The 15,350-nt window shown below is 48.9% G+C and overlaps 1 protein-coding gene across 8 annotated transcripts in view; it reads right to left on the bottom strand.

Annotated features, from left to right (window-relative positions):
* Window positions 1–15,350, bottom strand: part of SYT17 (synaptotagmin 17) — a 79,479-nt gene that overhangs the window by 15,056 nt on the left and 49,073 nt on the right. The window lies entirely within an intron of this gene.

Raw genomic sequence — 15,350 nt, 5'->3', positions numbered from 1 at the left:
AAAAAATTGCAACTCACACCCCATCCCTCACTGACCTCTTTCCCTGCTTCTATTTTCTCCTGAGGACTGAATATCATCTCTACACGGCATAATTCAGTTACTGTTTTGTTTCCTGCCTGTTTCCCCACATTCAAGTGTTTGCCTGTTGAAACTGGGGTTTTTGTCTAATTTGTTCATGGATATAGCCATACTGCCTGGTTCTTTAGAAGTATTCAACGAACATTTGTTCAACAAATATATACATATGCTAATATGGAAAAGTGTCCCAGATACATGGTGTGAGAGGAGCAAGTTGCAGAAAGTATATCTATTTTGGATGCTGACAACAGAGAATGGAGATATACACATATATACACACATGCACAAACATAACACACATATATACATAAATGCAAACATTCCTGGAGAGAAGGCTATAATAAATTATTAAGAATAGTTACGTCTAAGTAGGGGGAATTAGGGATTTTTATTTTCTATTGTACCGTCTCCTATATGGTTGCATTATACATACACATGCACACATACCTATATGTAGGTATATATATATATCTTTTATAATAACAATATTAAAAAGCCATCAGTGCTCCTTTTCCCATGTAACCCCTTCATGTCACCACATGCAGGTGGCACACACACATAACCACAAGGTGTGGGAAGAGTAGAGACCTGATTTAAAAATATTCCACTCCTCTTCCCAAGAGGGCTCCCACCCGCTCTCCCGGTGAGCCTGGCTGCCGTCCGTCTGGCCAGTGCACACCACCTGGTCTTCAGAGCAAGATGCTTCTGTTTGCCCAGGTTTCTGTGGGTGGAAACAGGGAAGCCATCTAAAAAATCTGCACAGCTGAGCACCAATTCACCCAACGGGCTCTGCCTGTGAATTCTTCACACTCAGGCAGCTAAAGCGAAGCGACGGGGAGAGGTTGAAATGCTGTAAGAATAAACGAGCCTCAAACAGGCACATAACAGGAGCTGACTGGCTTTGAGCCCACGCCAACCTGCCCTTCACAGCTCCTGCCAGAGGTCACCGCCCCACCCTGCCAACTCCAGGAGGCCGGCAGATCCACTGCTCCAGCTCAGGGTGTCTCGACCTCAGCACCACTGACGTTCTCCATCGTGAGGGGCTGTCTGAGCATCGCAGGATGGTTAGCAGCATCCCTGGCCTCTACCCACTAGGTGTCAATAGCATCCCTGAGTTGTGACAACCAAAAATGCCTCTAGACATTGCCCATTGTCTCCTGGGAGACAAAGTCAGCCCCAGATGAGAAACACTGGTCTTATTGCTTTTCTACACCAGCAAGTGCCCGGGCTCGCCAGCCAAAAGGTATTTGGTAATTTTACCACAAGGACTGCTCTTGTTAGCCTGAATTCCCCAAGCCTGGAATTTGGTGGTGTGGGGTCCCCCATGCTGATGCTGACCATGAACTCAGAGGCAACAGGTGCTCAGGGAGGCAGTGGAGCAAGCTTGTTCAGTGCCCAGGCTGGCTCTTTTATTCACCTGCTTGGGGACTAGTGGCAGAGATGGCTGCTTGGTCAACAAAGCCTTTTCTTCCTGGACAAACAGCTGGACTACATTTCCCAGCCTCCCCTGCAGGGAGCTGTCACCGATAGAGTTGAGTGGAAGTGGAAGTGATGTGTATAACTTCCAGGCCTGCCCATTAAAAATGTCCCATGCAATCTTCAACTCTCTCTCTTTCCCAACCACCAGCTGGAGATGAAACCCTTCAGGGCTGGAGAAGACAGCAGAGCCACAAGATGGAAGGGGCCTGGGTTGCTGAAACACCACGTGGAAGACTCTAAAGGACCCACAAAGGACCAGTGTGCAAGCCAAGAAATAAGCTTCTATTGTGTTAAACCACAAAACCTCGGTGGCTGATCGATTACAGCAGCTAACGTTACCTTATTTAATACAGTGACTTTTAGCAAGTCACTTGAGCTCTCTGACCCTCAGTTTCCTCCTCTGTAAAATGGGGACAGTGCTAGTACCTACCTCATTTGGTTGTTGGGATCAACTGAGACAGTGCTTGGGACAGTGCCTGGAACATAGAAGTCTTAATAAAGGTCGGCTGTTGTTATTAGTGGGAAGAAGGGCTCCCGCTGAATTCTTGCCCCCCAAGTTAGAAGCCCTTCTCATCATTATCCCTTTTGTGACTTCTGTTCCAAGTCACACTCAATAACGTGGGAAAGAATGATTTGCCCTGGTCCTCAAGTGCCTTAGAGACACAGTGGGTTTTAGACATTCTTCTTAGCACGAGGCTGGGGAACCCTCATTTTATCATACAGTTGTCTGGGCATCTCTTAAATGTCCCAGTCCCTCCTTACCTAAGAGGCCACCCAGAAGCCAAGGGGACCCCGAACAAGGATGGATCGGGACCCCACCCACGAATCATCCACAAGCTGCCTCTCTTCTGTTTTCCCAGCCCCCATAAAAATGAAGCGAAATAAAATCTGAAAGCAGACGCATAATGGGGACTTTGGCACCAAGCCAGTGGACAAAAGCCCCAAAGACCCTCCCTCCCCTGGCCAGTGTGGGGCACCCGCTCCTAAAGACAGAGGGCAAGTCGAGCCCCTTCGCCCACTCTGCTTATCTTTCACTGACCTGTTTCTCTGTTTTGCCTGGTAAATAAAGCCCTTGCATAAGGCCATCTCTAGAAATGACTGTCGTTATAAGCCAACGACATTCCATCCTGTTTAATGCGGGGGTGGGGGTTAGGCGAAAACCCAGGGAAGCAGTTTTCATGTCAATTTACGAATAGGGAAAGATAGAAAATTACACCCACTGAGCATCTGCCATGTACTAAGTGTCCCTGTCATCTCACCCATCCTTCGTGAAGGCAGGAACCACCTCTGTCTTGTTCATTTCTGTTTCCCCAGTGCCTCACAGGCTTAAGCACATAGTAGGTGTCCAATAAATATTTACCAGCTCCATCTAAGCTGACTACGGCCCCGACTTATTGCATCATTCATTCCCCTCGTGAACTATCCTCTGGCCACTTTGGAGTCTTCTTCGAACAAAACAAGCTCATTCTTGCCCCAGGGCTTTTGCACTTGCTATTTGCTCTGCCTAGTGTCCCTCTCCCCTATCTTTGCACAGCCAGCCCTTTCTCAGCATATGTTACCCACTTTAAAGTAACGCTCCAGGCCCTCTCCGTTGCCTTATTCTATTATTCTTTAGATGTTTATTTCTTGTTTGTCTCACCCCAACTAGAATGCCAGCATCATGGAAGGAGGAATTATTTCTGTCTTTTTGCTATTCCTCCAGCAACTAGTGCAGCACCTCAACAAAGTAGGGGCTTGATAAATGTTTGAGGCTGTGCAACCCAGTGACTGAGAGCCCAGATTCTGGATCCAGACGACCTGAGTTTGAATCCTGGCTCCGGGATCTTGGGCAAGCTACTTACCCTAGGGCTGCCTCAGTTTTCTCATTTATAAAATGATAATGATTCCTACGTCAGAGTGTTGCTATGAGGATTAAAGGACTTAACTCATGTGAAACAGCTGGAGCAGTGCCTGGCATGCAGGAAGCGCTGGAAAGTGATGCACCGGATAACGACATTTTGGCCAACGATGGACCACATATACGACGGTGGTCCCATAAGTATTAGTACCAAACAGCCACACAGATGGTACGCAGTGGGCTCTGCCATTTAGGTGTGTGTGCGTACACTATGATATTCACACAACGACAAAATCACCTAAGGGCCCATTTCTCAGAATGTATCCCCGTCGTTAAGCAACGCATGACTGTATATGTATTTGCTATTATGGTTAAAAATGGAATAACTGGGTGGGGGAGGGGGAATTGGAAGAAGGTAGTCAAAAGTACAAACTTCCAGCTATAAAATTAAGGAGTAGGGATGTAATGTACAACATGACGACTATCATTAACACTGATGCACGATCTATATGAAAGTCGTTAAGAGAGTGGATTCTGAGAGGTCTCATCACAAGGAGAACAATTATTTTTCTTTTCTTTGTATCTATATGAGATGATGGATATTAACTAAACCCATTGTGGTAATCGTTTCACAATATATGTAAATCAAACCATCATGCTGTACACCTTAAACTTACACAGTGAGGTATGTTGATTATTTCTCAATTAAACTAGAAAAAAAATTTTTAAACAAAAAAACAGTTTTTAAAAAAAAGAAAAACCCCAAGGCAGATTTTCTATGCGTCTGAAAGATGGAGAAGGGAGGCTTAGAGAGATTAAAAGGTCCTGATATAGCAACCAAGCTCTGGGAGTCTGGCTTTCTGATTTCTAAGCCAAAGCTATTTTCACAAGAGCAAAAGGTTTCCTGGAAATGTAGAAAGACGGGGGACACTACAGCTTGCACCCCGCAGGCCTGGCATTTTAAGGTTAAGCCTTCTCCCACTGGCTGGCAGCTCTGGGTTGGGGAAGTCAGGACAAGGCGATGGATAGAAGGGATGTCTGGGAAGAATATTCTTGGTTTCTGATTTTATTCCGTGCGCAAGCCTTCATCTCGAACCCACCCAGGTGCTGGCCTTGGCCTGATTGCTTCTAGCTGGCACTGAGGCACAAGGCCAGGCTGGACCTGACCTCGCTGGCTCCCTTCCCCACTCCAGCTAGCTCGGGCGCTGCAGGGACACACATGGTTGGCTAATTCCCCAGCCCGCTGATGCTCTCTCCAGTGGGGGTTTGCCTGGAACGAGGCTCCATCCAAAAGCACCAAAATCATTAAACAGCCAGGCAAATGGAATAAAACTCCCCAGGAGCCCTGGCAGCCGGCCCAGGCTTCAAAGGTTGCCATTGGAACCCAAAACGAATGTTTAAGATCCAGCCAAGTTCCACCGCCTGCGTGGACTTGGGCAGCCTCAAGGAGCCCTCTGGAGGAGAGGCTGAGATGGGGGTGACGCTGCGGGCACTGGGCTCTGCCAGGAGAGCCCCAGGGTGACAGGTGTCCGCTTCCATCTCCTGGCCTCTTGGCTGGAGTTCTGCCTCTGCCCACATCCAGGTTCAATGCCGCGATCCGCCGAGCCCTCACTATGTGCCGGCACTGTGCTAAGCACGTTACATACATTATCTCCTTTTGTCCTCACAACGCTCTGAGAGGTGGCAACTGAGATCTACAAACAAGTAAAAAGGAGTTAAGTAACTTGTCAAAATAGGGAACGGTCCTTTATATCGAACCCACCAGCACGTTCTGTTGACTCTGCCTCCAATATTATCTTCCACTGAGTTCCTTCTCTGAGACCCTTCCGCCATCTCCCGGATCCACCTGGACCAGCACCACAGCCTCCCAGATGGTCTCCTGGTTCCCCTTCTGCTCTCCTATAACCTATTCTCTACTCGACACCTGGGACGATATTTAAAAACATCATCCAGATCATATCACTTCCTTGGTCTAAACCCTCCAAAGGCTTCTCAGTGCACTTGGAAAAAACTACAAGCTTCTTATCCTACAGATGCGACTCGATCTGCCTTCTGCTACTTCTGCAGGCTCACCTTGCCCCGAACATATTGGGGTAACGTGGGCGAACAGAGAAAGGACCTTCTCGCTATTCCAAGTGTGGTCCTCAGCCCAGCAGTGGTGTTGCCTGGAGCTAATTAGAAACACAGGGGCTCAGGTTCCATCCCAGACTGTCTCAGAATCTGCATTTTAACAAGATAGTCAGGTGATTCACATGCACACCAGAGTGCAGCGGTTAAGAGTGAGGGAGGTTTGGAACCAAACAGCTTGAGTTGGGAGCTCGGCTCAACCCCTCCCCAGCTGGATGCCTGCACAAGTGAGCAGTTAGCTCCCGTGTGGTGAAGAGTTCACCTTCCCCAAAGAGAGGGCCGGTCTTTGCCCTTGCCTCCTGGGAGGCGATCTCCAGACGCCTGGAATGTTCTGCAGGAGCGCGTCTGTTTGCCTGGGGCCTCTGGCCATGGGACTGTCTACCAATGCGATTTATGACGGCAGCTTTAGGGCCACGCAGTATCAGTCCAGACCTCTGGAGAAACTGATGACTAAGGTATGAGCTGACTTCCAGGAGACGCTGGAGACGGAGGGTCAGCCACCGGACAGTATGTGACCGAGCCGCAATAAAAACTCTGGACACCAAAGGCTTAGTGACCTTCCCCAGCGGGCAATACTCTAGGCGTATTGTCATACTTAGCAACTGGGAGGAGCTAACGCCATCCCTGACTCCATGGGGAGAAGATGATTGGAACTGGTCTGAGGTGAGGGTGGTCCTGGGGACCCCTGAACTGTGGCTAGTTTCTAAAGTGAGGCCAGTCTTGTGGGGACTGTTCTCTCAGACTTCGCAGTTGGCTAAACTCATTGCACTTCCCTTCTCTGAGCTTCAGTTTCCTCACCTGAAATGTAGCCATAAAACAGACCACACCATATATGTTTGCTGAAAGATCAAATGAGATAATGAACCCACAAGAGGTTCATGATGAATATAAGTACTACTGTCCCCATCGTTCAGACAAGGAAACTGAGGCTCAGAGAGGTAAAGCAATTTGCCCATAGTCACACAGACTGTGAAGCCAGGTCTGACTGACTTTAACCACAGTGCAATACTGCCTCCTCATGACTTGCTAATGCTTTCTGGGAAGGGAAGGACAGTAGTGGCCCTACTAAATTGGCAGCCCAGCAACCTGGTAAGGAACTCCCCCAATCTTTTTACTCTCTGTTGCTCCGACTGCGTAATTTTTCTTGATCTGTCTTCAAGTTCACTAACTCTTTCCTCTCTCATCTCCATCCTGCTATTGGGCTCATCCAGCGAATATTTTATGTCAGTTACTGTATTTTTCTATTCTAAAATTTCCATTTGGTTCTTTTTTATCTCTTCTATTTCTCCATTGATCTGCTAATAGTCTCCATCTTATCAGTCTCTTCCAGAGGGTTCACCCTTACTTCTTGGAGCATGGTTATAATAACTGCTCTACTGTCTTTGTCTGATAATTCCAATATCTGGGTCATCTTGTGATTGACATCTGCTACTTATATGTCCTCTAAGAACTTGTTAGATTTTGCTGGTTCTTTGTAAATCAGATAATTTTGGATTGCATCCTGGACATTTTGAATATTATGCTATGAGATTCTAGGTCTTGTTTAAATCCTATTGAATATGTTGATTTTTCAGTTGTAGCAGGAAATTAACCAGGGTAGGGTCAGACCACATGTCCTAACCTGCCTTCTGCATGTTGTTATTCCAATATCAGTTCAGCTTTTAGTCTTTGTAGTTCATATCTTTTTTTTTTTTTTGAGGAAGATTGGCTCTGAGCTAACATCTGCTGCCAATCTTCCTCTTTTTGCTGAGGAAGATAGGCCCTGAGCTAACATCCTTGCCCGTCTTCCTCTATTTCATATGTGGGACGCCTGCCACAGCATGGCTTGATAAGTGGCGCGTAGGTCCGCGCCCAGGAATCGAACCAGCGAACCCCAGGCTGCCAAAGCAGAGTGCATGAACTTAACCACTGCTCCACTGGGCTGGCCCACCTATATGTCCCTCATGTGTGTCCCCACGGGGCCAGCTTGGGACCTGGGTGGCAGTCTACCCTGCAGTTCAGGTCTCAAAGTCTCTCATAGACTGTTGAGAGTCATATCCACTCATGTGCAGCTTGGGAAGGAGCCCAGGAGTTCACACACAAGTTTACAGGGTCCCTTCTGGAACTGCCTCCTCCCTGCAATCTTCCCCACACCCTTGCTCCCAGGGGCCCATTTGCATGGTCGCCTGGCTAAAAGTGGAGGCTTTAGTCTCCCCGCTCTGCCTCTCACTTCCCGTGACTGGCTCTGGGTCTGGAGCCGAGTCACTGCTGCCAGCTCCTCTTGCACGCTGCCAACCCCAGGGCACTGTGGGGAGCACAAACCGGTCTGCTTCTGTGGCTGGGTTGGCGCAGCTCTCCTGTCAGTCCCCGGCTCCTGGACACTGGACCAGCCGGCAGCATTGGGGTGATGGTGATCAGGTGAGGGAGATGCTGGGGACACAACCACGGGCAGCTGGGCTGAGCTATTAACCTCAAAAGTGCCAGGGTTTCAACTCTTGCGCCCACTCTGATTATTAAAACAGCAGGTATGGTTTTCCAAGTGGCCTCTTGTGGGATGGATGGGTCCACATGCTGATTTGCCTTTAATTCCCATAATAGGAACGGTTTGCAGCATTTTACACAAGAGAAAGGTGGGACTCAGAGAGGTAGAGTCATTTGCTTGAAATCACACAGCTGGTTAACATTGGAGTCAAGATTCAAACCCAAGGCTGTGTAATTCCGGGGTCCACTCCTCTATGGCAGGGTCCATCAATCACCACCATCACCACCATCATCATAGCTGGTATTTATTGAGCACTAACTATGTACAAAGCACTCTCTAAAGCTTTCCCAAGTACTGAGATTGGACGCCAGCCCTGGAAGTCTAGTGGTTAAGATTCAGCTCTCACTGCTATGGCCCAAGTTCGTTTCCCAGTCAGGGAAGCATACCACCCGTTTGTCAGTCGTCACACTGGTGGCTGCGTGTTGCTGTGATGCTGAAAGCTGTGCCACTGGTATTTCAAATACCAGAAGGGTCACCCATGGTGGACAGGTTTCAGCGGAGCTCCCAGACTAAGAGAGACCAGGAAGAAGGACCTGGCCACCCACTTCCAAAAAAACTGGTCATGAAAACCCTACAAATAGCAGCAGCGCACTGTCCGATACAGCGCCAGAAGGTCGGAGGATGGTGCAAAAGACCAGGCAGGGTTCCGCTCTGCTGTCCACGGGGTCCTGGGAGTCAGAATTGACTTGATGGCACTAACAACAACAATTGAGATTGGAAGGTCATAACAGAGGAGGAAACTGAGGTTCAGAAAAGGGACATCACTTGCCCAAGGTCACACGCACTTGCCGAGTGGTAAAGGTGACATTTGAACAAAAATCTATCTTACTCCAACTCAAACTCTAAATGGCTGTGCAACCTTCTCTCTCGGCAGAGCTGGGCCTCATGCCCAATACGTGGGGCTGGGAGGGGAGAAGACAGAGACGAGGCGTGGCATGCGTGGGCTGGGGCCAGATGCTGGGGGACATGTCTTGATCTCAAGCGAGTTTCTGGCTCTTGCAGAATGGCTCTGCCCCTCTCGACTGGCCTCCCCTTCTCTCTCTGCTGGGAACCCTTGGCTTCTGCACCATTCTGCTTCCCAAACCCCAACACTTTTAAAGCACGTCTTCTGGTGCCCATTCAACCCTGGGGACTTCCCAGGCAAGAGGGTGGCAGCAGTGTCCTCCAGACTTCCCATCTCATTCTCTGCCACGCGTCCCCACCCATCTCATCTCACCAGCAGATTCAATTAACCAATTTGATGCTACAGCTGCAGAAAGCCAAGCAATTATGGAAAACAGACCAGGTGCCTTGGAACTCCCTCTCACAGAGGGGCCTGGGAGGCCTCCAAGCCGACAGCGGGGTGGGGGGAGGCAGAAGAGCATAGGCAGATGCTTGCCAACTCAGGCTGCACAGCGCCTGCGGAGCTTCGAAAAATACAGACACCGCCCCCATCACCACCAAATACAGATGCCCTGGCTGATTCAGTTGCTCTGGGCTGGAGCCTGGGCGTCAGGATTTTTAAAAGATCCCACGTAATACTAACGTACAGATGGTTACAGTTGGAGTTCTAGTGATATGCAGCGCTAACAATTACTGCTGGAGGGTTCGAGTCTTTCTAACAGGTGGAATGGCTGCCACTCCCCTTGATGCCCTTCCTGGGTCTTCAATGTACTTGCTCCCCAAAGCATGGTCTGCAGACCTGGAGAGTCTGCATCTCCTCGGCACCGTTAGAAATGCAGGATCCCAGGTCCCACCCCAGACCGACTGAGTCAGAATCTGCATGTTAACACACCCCTGGGGGATGCCTACGCTTGTTAAAGTTTGATGCGCTGTGTGCTCTAGTCCTAGCTAGAGACACTAGGAGTTGGCAAGAAGCCAGGACTGTCAGTCACTGCCTGGTTTTCCTTCTCGGGTGTTCCACAGCTGTCCCACACTGGTTATCACTGATGCCCCCCTTTAAGCTTATGCCCAGGTCACTGCCGCAGTAGCTGCCTTGGGAAACCCTCACAGGACACATGGGCAGCAAAGTGTGGGTCTTCCCTGGCAGCCCGTCAGCTCCCGGGGTGAAGGGTAAAGTCGGCCTCGATTTCTCTTCCAGATCTCCATTTCCCTTCTGGGCTGGAGCCCTGCCTGACCCGTCCTCGCTCCCTGTACCCTTCAGTTCCCAGCTCCCATGTCACTTCCTCTCACTCCCCTGACGAGGTCAGGCACTCTGCAGCACACCCTGCTTCTCTCCTTCATGTCCCTTAGAGCAATTCACAATTAAATGGTTACTGGTGTGGCCCTGGATCAATGTCTGTCTGCCCCCTTGCTAGAATTAAGCTCCATGAGAACATGTGCCATGAACGTCTGGTTCCCTGTTGAATTCGGAGCATCTAGACAGTGCCAGGCCCACATGGTAGGTGCTCAAAAAAATTTAATCCATGGGCACCGACACTTGGGGGCTGGGCCCTGCCCGCTCCCGCCCCTGTCATCACAGGCTGCCTGAGGCCGCAGGCCCCGACTCCTGCTTCCCCCAGGCATGAGGAAACCTTTCCTAAGCCAAGCGTTTCTTGACTAAGTTTGCCGGATGAATAGGAGTTTTGAATGCTTCTCAGAAGGCCGGGAAGCCCAGGGCACTTAGGGGAAACTGAGGGAGGTAGAGAACTAGAGGATTCTGACATAGCATTCGGTTCCTTCTAACCTAGCGATTTCCCTTGAAATTCACCTCCAAGAAGACAGGGGTCTTCCTCTGACGTTGAGGGGGAGGGGACAGGAAGCTGAGACAATACCCCAGCCAGGTAAGTGTGTAAAATGGTTTTCCTTCCCTTTTTGGGTTTTCCACAGAATCTGACTCTAAGTTGACAAAGTGGGTAGAAACATATTATTTATTAATGTATAACTACTCGCCCTTTTCCGGAAGCTTTATGGTGGCATCTGGCTGCATAAATTTGGCGTCTTTCAAGTAATAACAATAACTGCTAAGGCTTACGGAGCACTTTCTCTGAGCCAAGCACCACTGTAAAGCTTTACATACAGTCACCCATTTTGGACTCGATAACAAGTGACTGAAGTAAGGACCAGTGTCCCCATTTTACAGATGAGGGAGCTGAGGCGAAGAGAGGCCAAGATCCCAGGCATCAGGCTCAAGGGTCTGGCCCCCAACCCCACTCTTACCCCTCAGAGTGGCAAGGAAAGGACGGGGCCTTTTCTCAGGGAGAAGAGTCTGCAAGCGTCCCGCCTCAGCCTCCAGGACTACTCGGCTTCGGTGGAGCTCAAACTGCATTTCCTTCCTCTCTCTGTTTTTTTGAAATTATGGTAAAATACATGCAACATAACATTTACCGTTTTAACCACTTCTAGGCATACAATTCGGTGGAATTAACGCAACTCACATTATTGTGCAACCATCACCACCATCCATCTCCCAAACTAAAAATCTTTTCATCTTCCCAAACTAAAACTCTGTACCCATTAAACAATAACTCCCCATTCTCCCCTCCCCCCAACCCGATAACCTCTATTCTTTCTATCCCTATGAATCTGACTACTCCGGGTACTCACATACATGGAATTACACAGCATTTGTCCTTTCCTATCTGGCTTATTTCACGAAGCATGACGTCCTCAAGCTTCATCCATGTTGGAGCACGTCTCACAGTTTCCCTCCTTTTAAGGCTGAGTAACTCTCCATTGTATGGATGGACCACATTTTGTTTGTCCATCCCTCCATCCATTGACGGACACTGGGTTGCTTCCATCTTTTAGCTATTGTGATTAACGCTGCTATGAACATGAGTGCACAGTTATCTGTTTGAGTCCTGTTGTCAATTCTTTTGGGTATATACCCAGAAGTAGAACTGCCAGGTCATACTGGAATTCTATTTTTAATTTTTTGAAAAGCCATCATCAAGCTGCATTTCTTTTTTTCCCCCTACTGCCAATGGCAGCCCGTCATCCAGCGGTCAACTCCATCCTGCTTTCCCGGAGGGCCTGTGGACCGCGTGTTGCTAATTCAGGAGTCGAAAAGCAATTTTCCCCCCTCTTTTCTTTTAAACTTCAGCTGCAGAAATCACCTGATTGAAAACTGCAGAGGAACATCCCACACAGGAATGGAAGTGCTCAGACAGCCGGCCCACCAGCTAATTACAGGCTCTTACCAGCATTCTCTGCAAACACTTAAATTGCAGATCAACCTTACTTTTGCTATGAAGTGTTTGGAAACAAGCTAATGGGCTGGGTTTCAGATCTTGAGCCTGGAGGTGACAGCTCTTTCCCCTAGTTGATAAATAAAGCAAGTTAGAACCTTATGGATTTGAATTCAGGAGAATTGTAGCTTTGCCTAGAGACATACAGCTTAATCCGTACTTCTTTTGTTATTCCAGCCAGTGCCCTTTATGTCAAATGCCACCCCAGCTGCGATTTCCACTTACAGCCATGGTTCTACACCCTGACTGAGCATTAGAAATATCTGGGGTGCTTTAAAAATACAGATATACAGAGAGCGCCCAGGACCCCAGCTTGGTCCAGCTGAATCAGAGTCTCTGGGCATGGGGTCTAGCCACTGGTAATGCTTTAAAGCTCCCAGCTGATTCTAAAGCACAGGCAAGGTTGAGAACCCCTTACTTAAGGGGGCAAGGAGGCCTCGAGCCTCTGTAATGAATATTTTCAATAGGCTTCTAACTTGAGGAGAAGAGCCCCTGAACTGGGCCCCAAACCCCAATCTTTCAAAGAGAGCAGCAGATCTTCCCTGAATGGAAGCTCAGGCCTTGTCTGACGGGTGCAGTTGACCATTGCCACCTGTAGTGCGGGGAGTCGAAGGGGACACGGATGGGGACGGGGGGTGGGGAGCATCGCTCCAGTTTGAGGCTTCTGCCTTATGGGGTTCACATATGGGATTCAAATAACCTCTGAACTATATGCAAAATTTTCTGTCCTTCTGCATATTTTTGTGGGGAGAATCCTCCAGAGTTCTTAGCACATTCTCTGAAGCTCCGTCACACACCCCTCGCCCCCTGGGACAGAATAACCTCTGCTTTGATCACACTAAACCACGTAATGGTATATAACACGGTTAAAAATAAAGAGTTAGAGCCATTCGCATTTGCATTGACCTGGAGGGCTGAACACATTCACTATGAATGAAACGAAAGCACAGTTCAGGGTGACGTCCACAGAGCGGTCCAGAAACTTCCACAAGAGCCTGTTTTGTCCACTGCTACGTTCCCGGCACTTGGAAAGTGTCTAGCAGAGGGAAGGTGCTTCATAAACACTTCTTGAATTAGTGAATAACCTTTGAAAGGAAGTGACTCTTCCATATGTGGATGAAGTTTGTGTGAACCAGGATAACTGTGTAATGACGCACCAGGATGCTCAAGGTGGTGACTCCAGGGAGAAGGGAGTGGAAGGGGGATGAGGGAGACGGTAAGATGTCCATTTAATAACAGTTAACACTTATTGAGGGCTGGCCGCGCGCGAGGCACAGCGCTCAGCACTACTATGTGTTAAATCTCATTTAATCCACAGCACCATCCTTTGAGGTGTCCTTGTCCCCATTTTACAGATGAGAAAACCTAAGCCCAAGGCCACAAAGCCAGGACCCAGGCCCCAGCTCCACAGCCCGTGCATTTAGCCCCTCTGATCTCCTGATGCCCCCCAACACGCATCTTTTGGTGTGTCACTCATTATAACAAGTGAGTACTACTTTTGTCGTAAAATATGAAAGTGTCAGGGCTTTCCCTATGGGCTCTCCATGTCCCCTGGAGTCCCCTCCTGATCTAAACTTGTGACATTAAGCCCTTTATTCTCAGCAGGGGCTTGGGAATCACTGTTCCACACTCGGATCTGATCTTAGCTCAATATAGTTCCCACTGCCTGCCCTCCACCAACCAACGGTTCAGTGGAATCTCTGTCTTCTGTCCTGACCTGAAACCTTGGGGAGAGCGAGGCCCGGGGACAGCAGCCATCACAGGCTGCAGCGATCAGATACGACCATTGTATCTGCTTAGGACAGGAGGCCCCTGATCGCATGCAGACTCTCCGGGAGACAGGCCCTGAGAAAGCCCAGCCCACCTGGGAGGGGTCTCGGGGCACGGAACATCTGCAGTCTCGGTGATGACAAGCAATAAGCCGACGCGGAGGAAGCCTTGCATGCGAGGCTTTTCAGCTACGGCAGCTAAGGATTTTAAACCAGACGGAAGCAGATGAGAGCTTCCAATTACTCTGGACCAGGTCTCCTCAGAGCATGATGTCAGATCCCCAGTCCCAGTACTGCCTCGCCGCTTGCGGAAATGCAGATCCCTTGATCTTTGGAGCTATGGAGAACAGAGCTCAAGCCCTGATGCCCCCAGTTTGAGACCCTGGGTGGGCTGCTTAGGTTTTAAGTCCCTCGCCCGGTAAGTTGATGAGGATGATACTGACCTGACAGGGTGGGTTATGATGAAGATTAGCAACAATAGAGGTGAAGCCCCTGCTGTGAATGGGACCCAGAAAATAATAACTGTTACTTCTAGTAACTCTAACCATGTTGTGGTGGGCAGCTTCTAAAATGGCTCCCAATGATCTCTTCCTGCCAGTACTCGTGTCCTTGTGTAATCTCTCCACACTTGAGTGTGTGTTGGACCTAGTGAGTTGCTTCTAATGAACACAAGTGATAGGATGTCACTTCCGAGATTAGATTTACAAAGACTCTGGCTTCCATCTTGCTCACTGTCTCTTGCTCCCTCACTTGCCCGCTCTGATGGAAGCCATCTGCTCTGTTGTGAGTTGACCTAGGGAGAAGCCCACGTGGTGAGGAGTTGAGCAAGGTCACTGGCCAACCCCTAGGACAGAACTGAGGCCCCCAGTGCAACAGCCTGCAATGACCTGAATCCTGCCAACAACTATGTGAGTGGGCTTGAAAATAGATCTGAGCCTTCAGATGACACTGCAGCCCTGGCCAATAGCTTGACTGCAGCCTTGTCAGAGAACCTAGCCAGAAAGCAAGCAAAGCTACGCCTGGACTCCTGACCCACAGGAACTATGAGACAATAAACGTTCATTGTTTTAAGCCACTAAATTTTGGGCTGATTTGTTATGCAGCAATAGATAACTAAGACACCCTGGAGACAATAGATTAAATTAGACACTGGAAACAATAGATTAAGTTCAACCAGAGAGTGGCACAGGAAGTGTCTACCTAAATGCTATATCCTCTGGGAAGTCTTTCAAAATCCTCCTCTCTGAGTTAGGCGACCCTATTTTTCAAATGTTTCCCCAGCAGACTATAAGCTACTTGAATCATCATATCGTCAGAGCTAACACAGTGAGTACTTCTTCACAACAAACTTATGAAGCAAGGACTACTAT

This window comes from Equus asinus, chromosome 14 (genome assembly GCF_041296235.1).
Source record: "Equus asinus isolate D_3611 breed Donkey chromosome 14, EquAss-T2T_v2, whole genome shotgun sequence".
In the NCBI taxonomy this organism is placed as follows: Eukaryota; Metazoa; Chordata; class Mammalia; order Perissodactyla; family Equidae; genus Equus; species Equus asinus.
This window is presented reverse-complemented; position numbering and strand designations above follow the sequence as displayed.